At 40.2% G+C, this 20,803-nt stretch overlaps 1 protein-coding gene across 2 annotated transcripts in view; it reads left to right on the forward strand.

Annotated features, from left to right (window-relative positions):
* lingo1a (leucine rich repeat and Ig domain containing 1a) overlaps positions 1–20,803 on the forward strand; it is a 130,126-nt gene that overhangs the window by 99,716 nt on the left and 9,607 nt on the right. The window contains exon 1 of one of the 2 annotated variants that reach the window (XM_044193925.1): positions 4,620–5,199. The exons of the other annotated variant lie outside the window; for it this stretch is intronic. The gene's annotated coding sequence lies outside the window, so the exon portion shown is untranslated. Of the gene's footprint in view, positions 1–4,619; positions 5,200–20,803 lie in introns of those variants that run through there. 2 annotated transcript variants of the gene reach the window in all.

The raw sequence follows: 20,803 nt of genomic DNA on the forward strand, positions 1-20,803 counted from the left end.
GGCAAGTAGCAAGATGGCGGTAAAACATAGGCTTTTAGGGAGCCACTGCTAAAAAGGCCACGAGGGGTCGAGCACAGAAAGATCGATCGGTCTTGCTGTGGCAATGCTTGGGATGCTTATGCGAACTGCTGGTGAACACTTTTGATTTCGGTGTTCCTCTAACCCATGAACAGATGAAAAACGGATAAGAGCTTGCGCATTTTAATATGATACTTCCAATTATTACACTGTCTGGTTTTTATAAAACATATAGCATGACCTAACATGACCAGAACAGATGTCAGCAGTGAGGATATTTGTGGTCATGTTTACATATTAAATGCCTGTCAATTTCCAAACAAATAATCTGAAATCTACTATGTTTACAATATGAATCCTGGATTCGGTGTTTGTGTCAGAGCCAGTTGCCCGATTGCGACTTCCATCTGCCAGGCATGAATATTTTTTAGCCTTGCGGGCCTTGGAAAACCATCGTAATATTGACATAACCTAGCAGACCAAGTTTAGCATAGCCCTCTCACATCAAGGAGCAGAGTGTCTGGGTTTTCCTCCTGTCTGAGTTGCTGCTGCAGGAAGTGAGGCTGTCCTCGTTGTCGATTGGAATAAATAAAGAACAGGACGCCAAATAATTTGGCTGTACTGTATCTGAGGTTCTGTCTGTGCTGCTGTAAAAAGAGAACATGACATTCCTGTGGCTGTGGACCTATCTGCCTCAGTCTGGTTCGGTCCATGGCGCTGAACAGATTAAGAAGCGGCTCTAATTGTGCTTCTCAGCTTTGAATCAGAGTGACCGGCGGTCTCCATGGTGCTGGAATCACAGCGTACACATAAGCAGCCTGTAACACAGCTACAAAGTATACAGTCTGTACATGCTCACATTACCAAGCCCCTTGAGGCAAATTTGTGATTTGTGACATTGAGCTATTTAAATAAAAATGACAGGCTGTGGTGATGCTTTGGGTGTAACACTAAATTAAGAGTGGAGAGGAAGAGACTGACTTATTTTCAAATGCAGCTGAAAAGGGCAGACTATAAAACAAAAAAAAAATATTTTCTGTTTTACTAGTTATAATATTTATCTCATAAAGGGGTGGGCACTTTCTATAGAGCAGATTTTGTGTTTATTGGTTTTCAGCTGGAGGGTTTGGCTATCTTGTGCTGAGAGAGAAACATATGTTTTGGACATAAAAAAGGCCTCAACACAAAAGTCAAACACTCTGATAAAGAGACCTTGTGAAGCTCCACTATGTCACAGCCTACTCACCTGCTCAGCCTGCACACCTGACATTAATCATCTCATCGTTTGGGTCCACCTTTACAGATCGTAACACACCAATAAAGAAAGAAATCCCGTCACACACAAATAACTGTTGGAATACTTAGCTAAAAACCCTCCTTCATCAACACTTTCACATCTATCTTTGCTGTTGAAATATGTCAGCCCACCTTCAGAGTGTCTATTCCATCCTCAGGCCTTTATGATATAGATACAACATAAACTAAACTATTGTGCTATGAAGTGGTCCAGTGTGTTGGAGCCCCAGTGCCTGCTGTACTTTGAATACAATACTGCTTGCAATCCTTTTTCTGGACTATATTTCTGTAGTTTCACTAAGTCCGTTTTTAGCCAAAATTTACTCATAATTCATTGAAGCATTACACATTTTAGTCAAAATATATAGACAGTGTAAAATATAATGAAGATCTGTGCAATCTAATGCAATCAGAAATAATTGTGGTAGAATATCATGGTACTGTAAGAGCTAGTCTGTCATGTTTTATTCCAAAGGAACAAAAGATGAAAAACCACTGGTGAATGAAATGTAAAAGACTATTTGGATTTCACTCTTAAGTTTCCATTTGTCATCTACTGTGGAGGGAAAGCATTCATTCCGAACACCAGAATTTAATTAGGCAAAAAGGGAAAATGAATTATGGTGGAGTGGAAGCTCCTCTCCCTTGCAGACACATTTCAAGATTTAGGTTAAAAACATATCTGTGTTTCTATAGAAGATTTTTGCAATGGTGTTATTATAATATTATATATTGTAATATTATAATAATGCTGTGTGTATTCATATCAGAAAAGGATTGATGCTCATTAAAAGGTGGAGTTTATCAATAGAGTTAAACTGCAAGAATGACAACCTTGAAGGTTAGTTTGCTAAACCACTTACCTGCTGAACAACAGGGGAAATTATTCTATCATAACGAGCAAATGGTTATTTTATCATCTCATCACAGAACCATTTCTTTTAGAGTCAAGAGTGTCCGTGTGACAGACACCCCTCACACCCAGTTATAACAAAAGATTAAGGACAAGCATGCGTGCCAGTGTTGAGGAACACAGCAGAACAAATTAATTATTGATGGGATGCTTTTAAAGCCCATGGCGTCATTAGGTATCCATTGTTACCTCTGTTGCTTGCAGCTCTTAGCAGGCAAGAGGATGGAGACGCGGCAGACAGGGATAAAGACCGTGCACTTCCTCCCTCCCATGAAGTGCATCCTGCCCTAGCTAATTTTCTCTTTTTTTAATCGCATTCTTTCTGGGTTTCATTCATATAGCAACACTCTAGACACATTTGACCGCTACTGCTTATGTGAGGATGATAGTTGATCCAGCCGTCTGTCTCGCTCAGATGAAAAATGTTGCCAAGCATCATTATTTAAAACCTATTTAAAGAATGTATTATTTAATGTCATACCCATAGGGAAATACAATGTTAATGACCTTTTGGACTAAAGTAGCTGTTGAGTTACAACTGAGTTCATATCTGCTCAAGTCTAGTGTACTGATCTGAAAAAGAAGCCGGTGTCCCCCTTAAGGAATGGTTTCACAGCCAGGCACTGGTAAACAGCTCTAAAACACAGAGAAAATATCCTGTACTCATAGCAAGGGTGCCTTGGTCATGCGTGAACTGATGCTGATGACATTCACATGTAGCTGTGATGCCTGAGTGGCTTGAGGTGCTCTGAGGGTCTGCGCAGAGAAGCTTGAGGATGCAAGAAGGACAGAGACACATTTTAACACTGCCAGACAAGTACTTAAGTGGTCTTTTCTCTGCTGTGGGCTACAAGTGAAAACTGAAACATACAAGTGATGAGTGTGTTAGATGGTGTAGGGTAGTTTAGACACACAAAATGCAATTTGGGTTTTAATACCTGAGTTCTGTTACTCTTCTAAGCTCTTCTGATAATTCATACCTGAAATGTATCATGTGGTTTCATGTTAAAAATCAGTTACTAATACATTACATTACATACAGTAATTAGAGGTAACTAATCCGGGGAGACCCAAAGCACTTAAGTCCCTTTCAGGTGTCAGCAATGATAAACACATAGCAATGCTTGAATGCCTGCATAATGACCGCAGTGGATTTGAAAAACTGGTAATTAAAATACTGATTTGACCATATATCGTGTTAAGATACCCAAGAATACACATTTTAACATCCCAGAGATAATCACGATGTTAAAAGTTGCAATATTATATCACATTATTAGCCTCTTGTTTGTTTATGGAAACGATACCAAATACCTATAATCATTTTTTAATGTTTAAATGGAAGTTCCTGTATGACATGTCACTGAACTTTGTCTTGTTGTCTTCCTCTCATCTTGCTTAAACAAATAATCCCTTAACTCTCGCCCTCTCATGGTTGAGCAGAGGATAGTGTTAAGGAATTCATCTGATTTGTTGTCCTCCCACAAACCTTAGCTAATCAATGTATACCATGGGCAGTGGGTACAAATGAGTCATATCACATTCAGCTACGAAAATTGAATGAAAATGCATTTCAGACTGACTTAATCGTGAATTGATCCCAGTATATTTAAGAAGGTCCAGAGATGCTAAATTCCCCTCATTATCATATCTTTAAGGACAACAATCTGATCTGCATCACATTGAAGACAGTACAATGAGAAAGGTAGATTGGACAAGAGTTTGCTCCTATGAAATATTTACTCTTCCTACTTTTAAAACCCTCTGCAGGCTCTGACTAATTGTGCCTGAGACCCCCTTTAAAATCACAGCAGATACACAACTGATCACATATGTATTAGACAACATACTCCATGGCCTGCCTCCTGCAGAAGGCTGTGTGTTGTGAATGTTTGTGTGTTTGTCTACAGCATCTGAAGCCCACAGTGCCATCAGGCTCTCAAAAGAGGAACTGCTCTCTGATAGATCCCCCTCCCTCCTCTCTGTCTCCACTCCGGTCCCAGAGACTTAAATCTGATTTTATTTCTTTATTTGCCAGCAGCTTGTCGGTGCAACATTTGCATGTTGCAAGGGTAATGTGAGCTATTTTGCTTCAGTTTCCCCTCAGAAGACATTCTGTGTTTGGAAATGTGTCCTCTGAAATGTGTCCGTGCGCCTGCGTGCGCAGAAACGTTTATGTGCGCGCTAACAGGGGAGGCTGAAATCTGGACAGACAAATCTGGACAGATAAGGCTGGTTATCAAAACGCGTAGAGTCTAAATAAATAAGCCAGCAAATGAACAGACTGCATGCGTACGGCGATCAAACACATACAGCCAAACACGGCGCGCACACACACACACACACACACACACACACACACACACACACACACCCTTGAGTAGGACACCGGGCAGAGTGCGTTCCGCCTATCATCTCCGTACCTCCCTCCAGCAAGCGGATTGCCTGTGCCACTGACGACAGCCAGTCGCACAGCGTTGTGAGCGCGCGGCTGTGGAGAGACGGCGTCAAGGAGCGAGAACTGTGCGCCTGCATTGGCGGCTGCGCGTGGGAGTTGTTCTCTCTCTACCTGCCATTTGCATTCCTCCTTTAATCTAGACACTCATCCTCGGACGAGTTCGGGCGCACAGGGAGTCCCATTAGCGAGGGAGGGGACGCGCTGTACGCGTGTGTGTGCGTCTATGTGTGCGTGTGTGTGTGTGGGATGCCTGTTTTAACTACAGCTGGCATCTTAGAACCGCGGTAGGCTACTGCCGTTGTGGAGAAACTCACTGGAAATCTGAAAGAAACGACTGGCTGTTGTCTTTTCTCCCCCCCTCCTCCTCCTCCTCCTCCTCCTCCTCGCTTTTTGAAAGCTGTCTCTCAAGGCGATGGACTTGAGATAGTGCGTCTCAATTTGAGTGTTGGTGGCTGGGAGTTGCCGTCGGGGAGAAATGCGAAAGGATGCTCGGAAGCAGTGAAGGCTACAGCAGGTGAGTGTCCGATTAAGAAAGCGAACACGGGGCTTCTTTTTAAGGCAGATATGTGGCGGTTGTTGTTGTTGTTTTACTGTTCTCGGTATTCACTCTCATGTAGATGCAGTTTAATGTGGGGCTGAGGCCAAGATTTTAGAGAGGTGGATATCCGGAATGCAGCTAAACCATGGTCTCTCTGGGCTACTTTGAAGAAAACATCCCTCAAATATGTGAATTCTAGTCTGCCAGTGGCGACATCAGTTCATCACAGGCTTTCCTAAAAACTCAGATCGGCTAAAATATTCCTGTCGATTGACAGGGCAGAAACGCAAACGGGGACTTGAGTGTGCTTAGGCGCGTCCTCTGCAGGTAAAAAATGCATCTAATCCACTCAGATTCGAAATTAATTGATAGATTTGTTATCCGTGCACATTTCGACAGTGTAATCTCCTTTTCTGGTCATTTCTCTGCGTACGTGTGCTTGTCTGGGAGGAGGCTTAAGCTATTAATCAAATGTAATTGTCCCGCGAATGTGTGTGTGTGTGTGTGTGTGTGTGAGAGAGAGTGAGAGAGAGAGAGAGAAATTGGGGAAGGTGTGTGTGTGTGTGTGTGTGTGTGTGTGTGTGTGTGTGTGTGGTGGGGTGCAAAATGTTATCTTAATCTAGCCTTTATTTGGCCACGTATAGACTCTGCTGAGATAACATTTCTCATTGTGTGGAAATGTGAGCCAGTCCTGATCCTCCCCATATGCCATTTTATTCATCTGCAAAGATGGCTATCTGTTAAATGGGCAGGGTATAAAATCAGCAAAGCAGGCTTCTGCTGCAACAGAGTGGAGCATTTTATTGATCCTCAGAAACGACTTTGGAATTTTTGTTTTCACCAAGACAACAGTCGTGGGATCTATATATAGTTTACACTGCGACTACACAGGACACAGGGTGAAACTTGTGTGTTCATGGTGCCACACAGCGTCTGTTGTTTGTTATTCAAGGCTGCATTTGCAGAGAATATGTGACAGTGGCCCCTGAAATTTCTCTCCCTTTATTGTCCAGCACTGCCTCTTACAATGACACACCAAAAAGAGTTGCGGCTGAGTATCAGAAGACTGTGTGATGCTGTGCCCCGAGGACATTCATAAAGTGCTGTAGCTCTATTGGTTATAAATAGCTGGAGGGAGCGGACGGCCAGATAGAACAGGAGCAGCCTCCCGTAGCTCGAGCAGCAGCAGCAGCAGCACAGCCTCTCCGGCTTTATCAGGGCTCACAATCCAAGATGATAGATAGCTGATACACTTTGAGATATCACAGAAATGCATGGCCAAGGGTGTGGCACATTCATTCATTCTTCATAGGTGCATTATAGCCTATCCTAAGTTCTTTGTTTTCCCCAGAGTGTTATGCGCTCTCCTTATTAAAAAAAATACCTTTTGTAGTTTCCCTCTGCTCGGTCTCTAACTGTGTTTGTGGCACTCAGTAGTGACCTTATCACGCCAGATCTTTTTTCTTTAATCCCCTACAGTGTGTCTACATTCCTATGTGTTTGTTGATCCGCACTTACAGGTTTTTGTCAGGTTTTAATGTTGATCTCTCTGATGAACGGGGCGCTGCTGATTTAATCATGGCAGCCTTGCAACAGCCAAGAGGCTGCTGAAGTGTGTGATCGGCTTTGTCCAGACGCCCTGGCTGCCTTCATTAAACAAATGTGCGGCCGCTGACCTTGGCTATCTACGAAGTTGTCACGATTCACCTCTCTGCCCTACAATAGGCTATAGGACACATGTAACAAAGACCCCCCCTCCCTCCTATGCTACAACATTATGCTGCAGTTGACATACTATATTGAATTACAACACGTTGATCAATGTTTGCAATAAGCTCAACCTCTACATAGTGGCTGATATAATACAGAGTATCAGATGTTGCAGAAAAATCATGCTCCTCATAACAGCATTATATTTCTATGAAGTATGGTTACATCTTGGCATGTTTGTAATTTAATCACATGGAGAGAGAGAAATAATGCTATAGCAAACCAATAAGACCAGAATAAGAGTGCGTGCAGCATTTTAATTATTTGTGAAAGAAATCAGTTTCACCATAAAGTGTCGGCAGAGGAGCAGTCGAGACAGAGTGGGTGGTGATGGTGTGGACCGTGATGTCAGTGCACGATGACTGATCGCAGGCTTGCCTTCTCACAACACATTAAATGACCAATAGTGTTGGTGAGCGGGCTAATGCTGGCTTATGATGATGCTGGCAAGTCTCTTGGAGACGCTCATCCTGGGTGTAAAGCTGACACCTACTGCATTGACAAGGTGTTTATTAGCTCCCAGTTGTGAGGCCATGATGCCTACACAATGCTATGATGACACAGTGCTGAGTTTTCACCCGGGATGGCAATTATGTTGTTTTTATAAAACCTGGCTGCCATTCCACTTGATGCCACTGCCTTGATACGTCGATGCCCGAGGCTCGACGGCATGTTTATAAAAGGCTTGCGGTGGGATCATAGTAGCTGTTTGATAGGTGGGGGAGGGAGGTTCTTGTTCACAAGTCACTGTTGTCCTTGGTGGATGTCTTTTGAACTAGATAAGCAGAAAGAGCAGCTGCAAGTGCTGTCTAAAAGTCATCAGCATTTTTTGGTCTTTCTTTCAAAGGTTCAGCAGTGTGAACGATTATTCACCTATTGTGAAAGTGTAGCAGACAGGCACATTGCACAGCTCCTTAACGGTATCAACAAATATTTATTTAACTTGTTTTCTTTTTTTTTTACCAACCTGCCCAAAGTGTAACTTATGAAACACCGTGTGATTGTTTCTTATAATATAGCAGCTGGTTGTCATCTGAATTATGTCCAAAAAATGTAGTTTTGTTCTTTGCAACAGTGTCCATGGTAGAGGTGTTACTCTTTTACTGTTCTCACAGTGACTTAATGGTTTGCAGGCCTGTGGGTCTGACAGGTCTTCCAGGGCTCATTGTAATCAAAAGCAGCAACGCAAAGGAAAAAAACAAAACAAGAATATCTGAAAGGACCAATTATGATTAGAACTATATTAGTATTTGAATTCATGCTTAAAGTGAAATGTCATTGCACAGTAGAGCCTTGTTAGAGGCATGTCTAAATGCCATGCATTCACATTAGCCTGTAGGGTCCATTCACCTTTAAAGGATTCATGTTAGAAAAGCTCATACGAGTGCAGCTAATTCTGATCTGCTTCACAGTGTTGCGAAAAATGTCTTTAGAGAATTCCTGCAAAGGTGCCTTGAGAGAGCGATTTCACCTTTTATGCTTGTGTGAAAAATCAAGGTGTCCACAAAGAAAAGCTGGATTACCACGTTTTCAAATGGCAACAGCCAGCAGAAATGGATTCTTGGCTAGAGTGTGCTTGGAGTACCATACCTCCACAAGCCTTGACCCCATTCAGTCTACAGGTAAATACAGCATCCATATAGATTTTATTCTAATAATGCTTGACCATTGCAAGCATTTTGATGATCCCTTGAATTTGCCTACCTCCAACTTTTAATAAAATTATATTCTAAACCATTTACATTAAATAGATGCAAACTCCTAATCATTGCCAGGATTGAAATAGCATCCTGCCATAAACCACCCGGAGTCCCTTGGAGGATGTGTCATTAAAAAAAGGCATTGATGGTGGACAAGGTTTGGGTCAAAGGTCTGGGAGGTGTTAGTGTGCTTACTAAGGCTCCTCGCCAACCCTCCGGAGAGGACATTTGTATTCACTGCATAGGGACTAATCAGTGCCTATGCTGGCACCCCTGTTGCCAGGCAGACCTAGACAACCACCTTTTAGATGATTGTGTGAATGACACATATGTCACTCTACTTAAGCTGCTAGTGGGCTGTAAGTTACATCAGCTGAGGCATTCGATGGCATCCTGGGATAGGAGGCTTGAGCTAAAACAGCTGAATAGAAGAAGCTCAAGTAAATGGCAAAAAACACTCTTTAATTTCACGTGTTTACCTCTGGTAGCCATATATAATATGTATAATATAACACACTGTAATTGATTTAGGGAGCATGCAGTAATGTTGGTTATACTTCAAGTGTATAAGCTGGACATAAAAACCGCATGAAAACTGAAACACCAAATGTGGTGTTTTTTGGGTGTGAATTCCATATTCATTGTTATTTAGAATGCCTTCCCTTCTTTCCCATCTGAAGACAATGAATATTATTGTCCCATTTGATATTCGCACATGCATTTATAACTAGAATCTGAATAAATTGTTTTGCAGTGGTGATGGTTAGTATTGTGCAGCAAAATTACAATATGTCACATCTGTTCTATTGAAAGCATCTATTCGAACAGTGCTATTCAGTGGCAACTGGAAACCCAATAGTGGGAAAACAGCAGCTCCACTTATACAGCCACACTTGAATGGAGCATATGATATTTTCCATAAGTGGGAACAAGATTTGTGTTTGTGCCTCACGTCCCTGGTGTAATAGCTGTTAAAATACTCCATTGAGATCCAGAGTTCACTGAGTTCCGTGTTTAGGTACAGCACTAGCACTCTCGACTCTCTCTCCTTTGTCTAGTAGGCTGACCGAGGCTCTACTTAGAAGTGAAGTTGTCATTTACACCCGATCTGCTACAGGTCTCAAAACGCTCAGGGTTTAGCTAACCAATATGCAAACCAGCAGTTCCTTGGCCACCTTGACATTCAGCTAATTCATTCTGAATAAGGTCTGAACATGTCTCAGAACTTGTTTTGTTGCTGTTGCTATTTCATGGCACTCAAAAAGTGCCTTTAACAGCCAGTAATCCCATTAGAATTCATTAAGAAAATGGATGCCCCTGTTCAAATGCTGCCACAGTATAGAAAGGCTACCCTCTGTGATACTTGGATTAAAGCGTTCTCTGATGAATCAGATATTTTAATAGGTTTCAAGGCCATTATCCCCTCCTTTCGTCAGATAAGTTTAGTTGCTTTTTATCCATTGACAGTCTATTCCCATTCATCATGTGGTTCAAGACAACAGGGTCCTTGCTTTGAGGTATAAAGGGGCAGAGGCTTTTAGGGAACTAAAAGCTCACTTTCTCCATCTCTTTGGTGTCCCTCAATCTCGCTCTCTCTGTTTAACTTCCCTAAAAGCTCTCTCTGTCTGTCTCTCTGTCTCCCTCCCTCTCTATTTCTTTCTATCACCCGCTTGCCGTCAACGCAGAGAGAAAGGAATGACAGAACATTGTAACAAAGAGCCGCTAATACTTTCGATGGAGGAGTGCGAAAGTGCAGGGAGGAAACAAGAGTTCAAATTTCAGGTTATTGACCAGACTGGGTGGCATGAGGAGATGTTAGTTTGCTAGACACGAAGAAGCAGCAATAATCCCCCCAACACTTAGACATGAAAAAGAGCTATCTCAGTTCTTACAGAAATACTGGCACTTGTGCTGTGTCACTGAATGTGTTTAGATCTACATTAAAAATCATATAATCAGGATGATCTACGTTTGAATTCAAGTGCCATATTCAGTTTTTATTCTGGAATAAGTCTATATCTTGCAAATTAAATACCCAATTATGCCAGCTGGGGTATGCCTATTGTCTGATATGTTCTGGCATGTCAACACCATATCCTGTCTATTTTTGAACGTGACAAACAATGAAGGAGCTCTTGCCATTTGGTCATGTGCATTCCTGTTAAGTTGAAAACATGTTCACAATGTATAAACACTGCAAACACTGAGAAATCCAGAATTAATCAGGGCTGCAACTAATAATAATTACTGACTTTTTTCCCCAAACATCATCATTTGCTCTACATCATTTTCAAAAATAATTACAAATCCCTATCACAAGTTTTCACAGCCAAAGTAATATGTCAAAATTGCTTATTTAGTCTGACCAGCAGCCAAAAACCCAAAGTGCTCAATTTATAATGTTATGAAAATAAGCAAGAAAAGCAACTCTTCAGGCTTGTCAATCCATATCCAGTATATATTATATATATATATATATTTATTTTTTACCAAAAATTAGCTAAAAGATTAATCATTGATCAAAACTGGAATCAGTTTTCAATTAAACAATTAACTATTTCAGCAACACCATGAATCACTTATTTTTCATTTTAAATTTAACTTGTTTTTTATTGGAGTTGTTTGCTGAAGTAAATGACTGTATGGGCGAAGTCAAAATGTGTCCAATGGTTTCTTTTTTATGTATTATTATTGTTGTTGTATTAAGACGTTAATAATACGAGAGGATATGAGAATATTTCTTTACTATAGTAAACATGCTGCCTTGCTGGCAGGATAATTTGACATGTTGACATGTTGTAGCATATCCATACTTGTCAGTCATGTGCTCATTTTATTTCAACATCCTTTAACTGGGAGATATTCAGCAGGGAGGCATAATATACTGGATCTAAAAGATACACAATAATGAGTGATAACGTGAGGACAGCATACATTTTTAAAAAAGTATTTTTGAGGGCATATTTGCCTTTAGGACAGAGAGGGATGACATGTAACAACGGTTCCCAGCCAGACTCAAACCAGGGACGTTGGGATTACATAGCCCATAGACCACTAGGATTTCCAAATGATGTCAGTTTTACAGCTAGTATCATACCGAAGTACTGTGGTTGTGACATTATACATTTGATTTGGAATATGTGGTTAGTTTGCAGGACAGCATAAAACACAGCCTCCTTTCTAAGCTGAGCTTCCCAGTATGGGTGGGGTTGCTTAGGCAGAGGGGCAAGATGGAGATTCTCATTTAGTCAATGTGTTTCAGCTTTCATTCAGGAAAACGAATGCAAGGAGCTGCATTCAAGGACAGGAGAAGCAGACTGGTAGAAGGCTTTGCGATTTATGTATGCCACACCTAAATGCACACTGCAGTCTACTTGGATATTTTTTTCATCTGGTATAAAAGCAAAGCCTAGTTCTGACACTACGAGTTTGACAAGTTGAAGTAGATTGATTATGTATTACCTCTAAACGGACATATTTTAACTTCCGCTACTGCCAGTCACATTCTCTAAATCTGAGGGGGATGAGTGAGGGAAGTTTAACCTATGAAATGGTGGTGTGGTAGCATGTGGGAGGATGGGGAGGGTGAGACTGATGACAGAGCCAGGCAGCGATCAAAGGCGAGAAAATGAAATGGCATTTGACCTTGTTGAACGCTGGCGAGTGACGTGCTGCCACAGAAGTGCAAAGTAGTTTGGGAACCAGTGGGAATCGGGAGGGGAAAAGAGATTAAGTCTGCAGAGCGCTGGTGTTGGGCGAGGGGATGGTCCAGGCAATTTAACCCTTCCATCTCATGACTGATTTAGCAACAGACTCTGTTAAAAGATGTAAATGTGGGCAAAAGTTATTACGATGACAAAATGAGTCACTTTCAGGTGAAAAAAAAAACAACTTTTACTTCTTGTGTGATGTAGTGAAGTATGGTATAACTCTCACTATGCATTAACATCTTGCTTATGATGTGAAGTAATGGGCTCTGTAAATTGGTCTTATGCCCTAAAAATAAACCTCAGGAGTAATTTCCTTCATAACACAATCTACCCTCACCCTGGTCCTGAACCTGTGGTAGATATGCAAATGTAAAATAAATAATTCAGCTCTTTTGCATTTTCTAGTGCTTGCTACTGCCATGCTGGCAATAATGAGTAAAACAGCAATAAGGAAAATATGTAGCATTTACCATGGCTCTTCCATCAGTCTCACATGCCAGGCTTTAGGACAGATAATATCCCAAGCATTTTCATCATGTGCATGTGTATAAAACATCAGAAAATTGTGAAAAACGCCTGCCCCTGCTGTTGTCATCAAACATCTTGTTTTGTCCAAACAACAGTCTAAAACCCAAAGATATTCAGTTTACAATGATATAAAACAGAGAAAACCAGCATCCAGAGGCATTTTTGCTTGATAAATGACTGAAACAATGATTTGATTATCAAATTGTTGCTGATTAGTTTTCTGTTGAATGACTAATTGATTAATTGATTAATCGTTTCAGTTCTAAATGCAAAATAAATGTTATTGAACTTTGAGCTTCTGCAGTACTACTGTTTATTGCCCTGAAGCACAACCTTTCTATTTTGTGTCATGTGGTAGCTCTCAGGTAGGATGGTGTTTGCTTGTTAATCCACCATTCCTGTTACTTTATCCTTAGGCCAACTCTATAAATTAGAATGTATTTAATCATCCAGACTGCACAAATAAAATTAAAAAAATTAACTGAGAGAAATCTGGAATCTCTTTTTTTCCAGCACAGTTAGCAGTGTTTCAGCCCTGTTGGCTTACATCTTCTCTGTAAATGTCATACAAGTTACATCACAGCAAGGCTAACATGACAAGACTACAAAGATGAAATTCTAAAATGTGTGTCCACAAGCATATCATCTGTCTGTCAGCATGCTTCCACAAAGGCACTGCTCTTTGCAGGGAAACAAAGGAAAAATACTCTCAAAGTCACTCTCATTAATTAAGGCATGAGTGGCAGAATGGATCTCACTTCCTAGCTCTGCATATTGAGGTTGGATGGGCTTTGATATGAGTTGCACTCACAATCTAATGAGGTTTTTCTAAGAGATAGTAATCCAAATATAGTGTATGTGAGTTTACCAAAATGTACCATTTTAAATCTGTTTTAGCAGAATTACTATAAGGATCCAAAGCTGAAAGGAATAAAGTTCACAATTCACAACAATTTTTCTGTAACTTCTTTTAAGGGGTGCACAAGTGTTGACAAGGGATTTGCAGTGTCTTTGCCAACCCTAAAGCCATCTGGTATTACTATACCAGGTCACCTTGTCATTGATCCATGTGTAGTATGTGAAATACCTAGATTGTCTTTCTAAAAGGGAGATTCTACTCCCTCTAGTACCTCTAGGATTAGCAGAGCTAGTGAGATGTGATTCTCTTCTTTTCACTATCTTTATGACCTCCTCTCATACTACAGGGAACCAAAGATAGGGAACGTGAGGATACAAGGACAGCTTAGACAAGTAATTTTGCCTTTAATTGCTCAAACCTCCCATGAGTGCCACTGCTTAAGTACTCCAAAAACTGTTGTTGTTTTCCTCCACATAATCTTTGATTATATGAAGGTCAGCATTTTTCTCTAAGCTTCTTATGAGAGAATTTGGAGCAGGTGGATTGCTCAGAGAGATGAGACAATGCTCCCTTGCTGGAGTTGAGAGTGTAAGTGAACTGCCCCTTTTTTCCATCCACTGCAGTTACTTTGCCAACTGTCTCCCAAGTCCATCTCGGCCATCTTATATACAGTAGTCTTTTTTTTTTTTGTTCTGCTTAGTCCTCATTTCCCAGTCTATATCAATAGCGTCATTATGTGGGGTTTTATCTGGCTAATTAAGGCTTCATCTTTCTGGGCGATCTCTCAGAGGACATGGATTAAGCTCCCCTATCTCTGCACTGGAGCCATGGTGGGGTCGGCCAACCTACTCCGCTCTCTGTAGATTGTGGAGGGAAAAAGCACTGGCATAAGGTTGTTTTGGTGAAATGATACTTCGAAAAAGGGAAAAATATAAATATTGGATGCTGAAAGTGGGAATCAAATGATTTATTGATGAGCTGATGAGCTGTGGTATAGGCAACCCTTGCAAAAGCTTATATATCAGCTAAAGTGTGTAACAAATCCCACTATAACCTAAATACTGTAAATTATTTTCACTGCAGATATGTGTCAATTGTCCAGCCTATTTTATCAGTAGAAAGCCATTTGAATCGATAACCTAGCAGACCATTGCCTTTGGACAATTCATTTACAATCAGTTTGCATGCCTCAACAGGCACCATTTTGTTTGCATACAATCAGGTGATTCATTTTAGGTGTTTGCTAGTGCAAGAACAGCACTGTATTAATTTCAAATGCCTTGTTGTTTTGGGTCCACTCTCATTATACTGTATTTTCTCAAATAAAAGACATGTCTCAAATAATGGCAGGGTGCATGGTCACCAGGAAACAAATAAAGGCCAGCCCCAAATACAGGGGGGAAAGGCAAGGGTGGATAAACTCCTGGTGCCTGTCATATAATGTGCATGCCAGTTGAGCATAGTGTGCATTTCCATCACTTTAACTTAATAAATTCAACAGTATAATCATGTTATTTTTAACTCTTTGTTGTTCTGGATTACTCATCTTAAGCGTTATTGTCCTATTCTGGGCACTGAGGGTGAATGTGTGTTAATGTCCCAGCCAAACTGTATTTTGTAGTAACATACAAGGGTCACAAGATGGCAATAGCTACATTTGAAGTACCATATGGGAGCCGTGTAACTCACAAAATTTTCCACAACACAGTAGAGGGCGAACTTGAGGAGCATGGCACCATGGAAATTTGAAAGCGAAAGAAATTTCAGGAGAGAAAGCTGCAAGGCACTTGAACATTGACCCTGTTTGAGGCTACCACGGGTTGTTGTAGCCAGATTTCTACAGATTTCTACCTCTCATTTCGATGTCACACCACCATGGCCCAGAAAGACCCAGATCTACTCACTGAGAAAGTTGTTTCGTTTGTTGACTATGTTGGCAAGGCTGTCAGTTCTGAAATTGATGATGATGGTTTTAGAGAGGGCCATCATTGCAATGGACGAGACTACAGTTTGGTTTGATGTGGTGCTTATTGATACACAATGTGCAAAGAGTGTGGCTATGAAAACCACAGGAAATGAGAAAAAACATTTCAAAGCTGTCTTCGCTTACAAGGCCGATGGCACCAAACTCAAGGCTTATGTCACCTTCAGTGGGGCTGTTTCAGGTAGTCTGTCCACTGAAATGCTAGAGGGCTTTTAATTTGAAATGGACACAGGAAGTGTTGAGTTTAACAGCATAATGCAGTAACAAACATTTTAAAAAAGGAGAATGGGAGCAGATCAGAAAACAAGGAAGCTTCATACTAAAATATGACCATATATACTTTTAAATAAAGGCCTGTCTCTAATATATGCCTGCTTCAAATAAAGGCCAGGTACTCTCTGCAGTTGAGGTAATTAAAGGTCCCGGCCACTGTGAGATTTTACGGTAATTTAGTGCTGAAAGTCAACTGATGAAAGTCAGGATCAACACTCAGTATACCCTCTCCATATAAATGGAGGGTGAACTGGAAGGCCTCACTGCAGACCTATCAGCCAACATTCACACTGATACCATTATACCTTCAAGTAGGTAATAATGGCCTGGCCAATTTATCAGTTGGACTCTAATACAGACCATTTTTGTTATTTTGTTTGTTTTGTATTGTATCCAAGGTGTTTTCTGTCCTCTTAATCTTTTTTCTTCAAGATGCAAAGTGCTTTAGCCTGACAAGCATTTCTTGGTAATTTCTTGTAGTACATAGATACTGACATACAACAATGAATGTTGAAAATAATCTCTGCATTGTTGGAGAGCCCCTTTGCTAGTGTTTTGTATGTAATCTATGCTTTTCTCCACTACAGTAGGCAACAGCAGCATCTTCCAGTGTCTGCATCAGGCTCACATCCCTATCAACTAATTACAGCTCATTTCCCTTTAAAGGCCTCACTGTGAGCTGCAGGGCCAGCCAAGTAAAGGGGACATTTTCTTCGCCACACTGGGAGGAAAGCTTTTAGATGCCAGTCACAATTAAAGTCAATATGGCCCTGAGCCACTCCACACTGTGCCCATCACACTTCCTAGCAGCCAATAAGATATACCTTAAATTACTCATGAAATGAAGGCATGTTTCCATGTTGACTCCCTTAATTGAGGAACCAGTGTAGCTTGCGGTGTAGTCGCAACTATTAAAGCTACATCCTACAGACGTATATGGATGAATTGATATAGTGGTTGTTCCATGAGCCAGCATAAGAGCTCGCCCAAATACAAACATCCCCCATCCTACACACACACTCTCAGGGTAACTGCCAAATCCACTGACTTCATCTAAGGGAAACATTTATTCACTCACAAAATGAGTGAGAAGAGTAAAATGTTCAAGACAAAAGTTGATGCCTCATGAAGGTGAAGAAAAGATAGATGATTACATAAGTAAATGTTTTCATGGCTGCTCATCAAAGCAGTGATGGGGGAACCTGTTTATTTGCCTAAGCTCCTTTGATTTTTGCACAATAGCCTGTGAATTCATTACAATAATAATGATGAGACGTCAGTGTTTCTTCCTAATCAGAAGCTTGTGGGTACATTATGCTAGAAAAGGAAAAGGTTTCTTGATTTTGGATGGAAAGGAATTGAATAACACTATTTTCGTTCTCAAAAGACAAATGCGTATCTTAACTACAAGTTATCTTAATTGTTATGTGGGCCCTTTACACTATGTAGTCCAATCACATAATTCTTTTCTTTTAGTATGAGTAAAGCGACTTTGAAGAATGAGAAGTTAATACTGCCTCAGGGACTATTTTGTGTACTGAAGATCTAAAGCAGAGCTCAAGTACCATGAACAATAAATTCGAAATAACCTTTAATAAGCTCATGTCTGCTACAAAGTTGATGTGAGCAACTGAATGTTGTTGTTTGCAAATAGCAGCAAAGTGTTTTTGATGTAAATATCTGCATACTTAGGCTCAAGCACACAGTTAAGCACAATTGAGTATTTTTTCAACTAAGTGATTAATTGTTTAGTCTATTAAATGTCACCAGCACTTTGAGTAGTCAGAAAGACTAGAAAGGCACTATATAAGTACAGTCCATTTGCCATTTACCAAATAGTTATAGCAAGTTCAAAACCCAAAGATATTTCATTTTAATGACAGAAAACAGAGAAAAGCAGAACATGTTCGAATTTAAGAATCCAGAACAAGGTAATATTTGACAATTTTCCTTGATAAATCATTTTAATGATTGATAATTCATCAAACTTGTTGTCTGTTCTGTGGATTGACTAATCGATTAATCAAATTGTCATTGCAGCAGTAGATGTGAGTCTTTGTATATCTGGCCTTATAGCCTTTTATTCTTTTATAGCCATTTTTATAGTAGTCAGTGAAACAAAGCTTGTGATCTGGAAATTTTATAAAACAGTATAACAAGAATTTCTGAGTGAAAAAAAAAGAAACATATTCTCTTTGGCCCATTGCTTGAAACAGACTTTCTTAAAGCACCTCATGGGGCCTTGTTAGTGCTGGCCTCTCAGTCTTCTAAACTAAACAAACTAAAACAAGCCAGGTTCAGCCCACACACTAAAACACTCATCCAAGATCAGTATCCAGTATAAAAAATAAAGCCCTGTGACCTTCATCTGTTATTGTTTCTGCTACATTTATTGCCATGGCTGCAGTGTTTTCAGTTTTGCCAGTGTGGCAGCAAGTGGTGCTCCAGCGCACTGAAGGTTGGCAACTCCTGCAGCGATTGGAGAAGAGTCCATGTGTAACACTGTGCCCCCGTGACATGATTGCCTCAAGCCTTGAAGGCAATGTCAAGAAGTTGTCCCCAACCCAAAAGATCAGGCCTCATAGTGGGGGGCCCAGCATTATGGGACAAAGCAATACACATACAAACCGAAATGTTATAACAGCATCTGTGTGTGTGTGTGTGTGTGTGTGTGTGTGTTGTAAGCAGCCCTCCCGCCTGTGAAGAATTTTCTTTCAGCCTTGGGGGGGGGGACTGCCATTCCAGTAGCTCTCTCTGGGGGAGCGCAATCTTTCACAATCTAGCAGTCCTGCTTAGTTACTTTCTGCTCCCAAACACTTGAAATGTCCTGCAGCTTCTATAATAAATACATAGATACACATATATAAATTTTTACCCACTCAGTAGTGCATAAATCCAGTATGGGCTAAAAAGAGCAGCCTGAAGTCTTTGTGCTTTTTTTCATATATTTCTTTAGACTATATATTAAAGTTACTATGTGTAGTTTGTTTTGGAAATTTGGACATTTTCATCTAGCGCCATCATCTGGTCAAAATTTCAGTGTGTCCAATACTTAGTTTATGACCAAATACCTGCAAAACTGAAGACATTCCCATCAGCCTCGGCTGTCTTAAGTGCTACTGTAACTAGTTAGCTAACTGTTAGCAAGCTAACATGCTAAATTAACATGGTGCACAGCATACCTGCTAAACATCAGCATTTACCATTGCTGTTGTGAGCATGTTGGCATTCTGATGTTAGCATTTAGCTCAAAGCACTGCTGTGACTAAGTAGAGCCTCACAGAGCTGCAAGTGGCTAGATTCTCAGCCTTGTTAGTTTTAAATCAACAAAACTTTCAGCAGCACACAGAAGAAACAGATCAGCAACTAGTTTACCATAATAAAGTTCCATTTTATCATATTTTTAACAGATAAGCATTGGTTTTAGATAAATATGTTTTAGTTTACTTGCTTGTACAGGTACTAGAGCTTCACTTTTGCTAATGCTAATATGCTTGACAGGCTTCAAAAACCATATAAATGCACAGCAAAAACTGAGCCAACGTCAGAACAACTTTGTCCAATATTGTTGACACTTTAGAGCCATTTTGAAGAAATTTGATCAAGGTTATATCAGTACAGATTGAATTGGTTGCTTTTAGAGTTAGAAGATACATAGTGCCTATATAAAACTGATATTGTGATATTGGCTATTAATAGCTTGATACAGCTTACATGTTGTCTTTCCCTGGTCATACAGGCTGCATTATTTGTAAAGTAGCCTGTATGCAGGCTGCAGACATTATTATGAGCTTACTCATTATAATGAAATGATCAGTGAACGTGTGCACCTGTGTGGCTCTCATATCCTAAATGCTAACGAGACCATACCGCCCCCACTTAGTTTAGGTGAAATATTATAATGGTTCTATAAGTAAGATAACTATTAAATAACAGATATATTATTCATAAAAACCTGGTGAGTGAAAAATACTGTCATCTTTGATTTTATCAGCATCGCATAGCTTTCTGTTGCTTTTTTAAAAAAGGTAATGTAGTCAGATGGTGATAAAATATATATGTTAGTATTATTTGTTAAATCACACACAGCATTAACATTGTTAGAACTTAAATGTCAATCTAATCTGATTTTGATTAAGAAATGATATCGGATTCTTGTGTTATTCTTCTAAACACAACTATTGGCAGGCTTCTTTTTGATTTTTTGGATCTTGTGAAAGGAGTGTGGGTTCTCATTAGTGAGTGTTGATCTGAGTCCTTCTAAAATCCTGGATCCTCTTTATAAAAGTCTGACATTCTGAAGGCTATTCCTCTTTGAAAACACATCTCCTTAAGAACCAAAAATTTATGATGATTCTCTGAACAGAGCTGGGGAGACGAGGCTAATGAGCTTAATAATGATGGAACATCACATAAGGACACACACTCCCTCTCTCACACAAAACACCCAACCACATCTGTAAAAAACTAGCCCAAATTAGGAGCCTGGGTGAACTTGGGTGCAATGAAACATGACTTTCAGAGTTTTAACAACCACAATCATTAGACTTCTGATCTCTAACACAGTGTCACCCATTTGGAAATGATGGCATTTTGCCATTATTATTAGCAAATTGTTTGTTTTATTTAAAAACTCACACTGCCAGTAAAAATGTCCTCTTGAGGGGAAATCCCACTTAATTTAAGATTTCTGTCAGATTATTTGCAGGCATGAAAATAATGGGGGGAAAATACAACAAAATCATTTAACCTGTGA

Source organism: Siniperca chuatsi, linkage group LG4 (assembly GCF_020085105.1).
Source record: "Siniperca chuatsi isolate FFG_IHB_CAS linkage group LG4, ASM2008510v1, whole genome shotgun sequence".
NCBI classification, from domain to species: Eukaryota; Metazoa; Chordata; class Actinopteri; order Centrarchiformes; family Sinipercidae; genus Siniperca; species Siniperca chuatsi.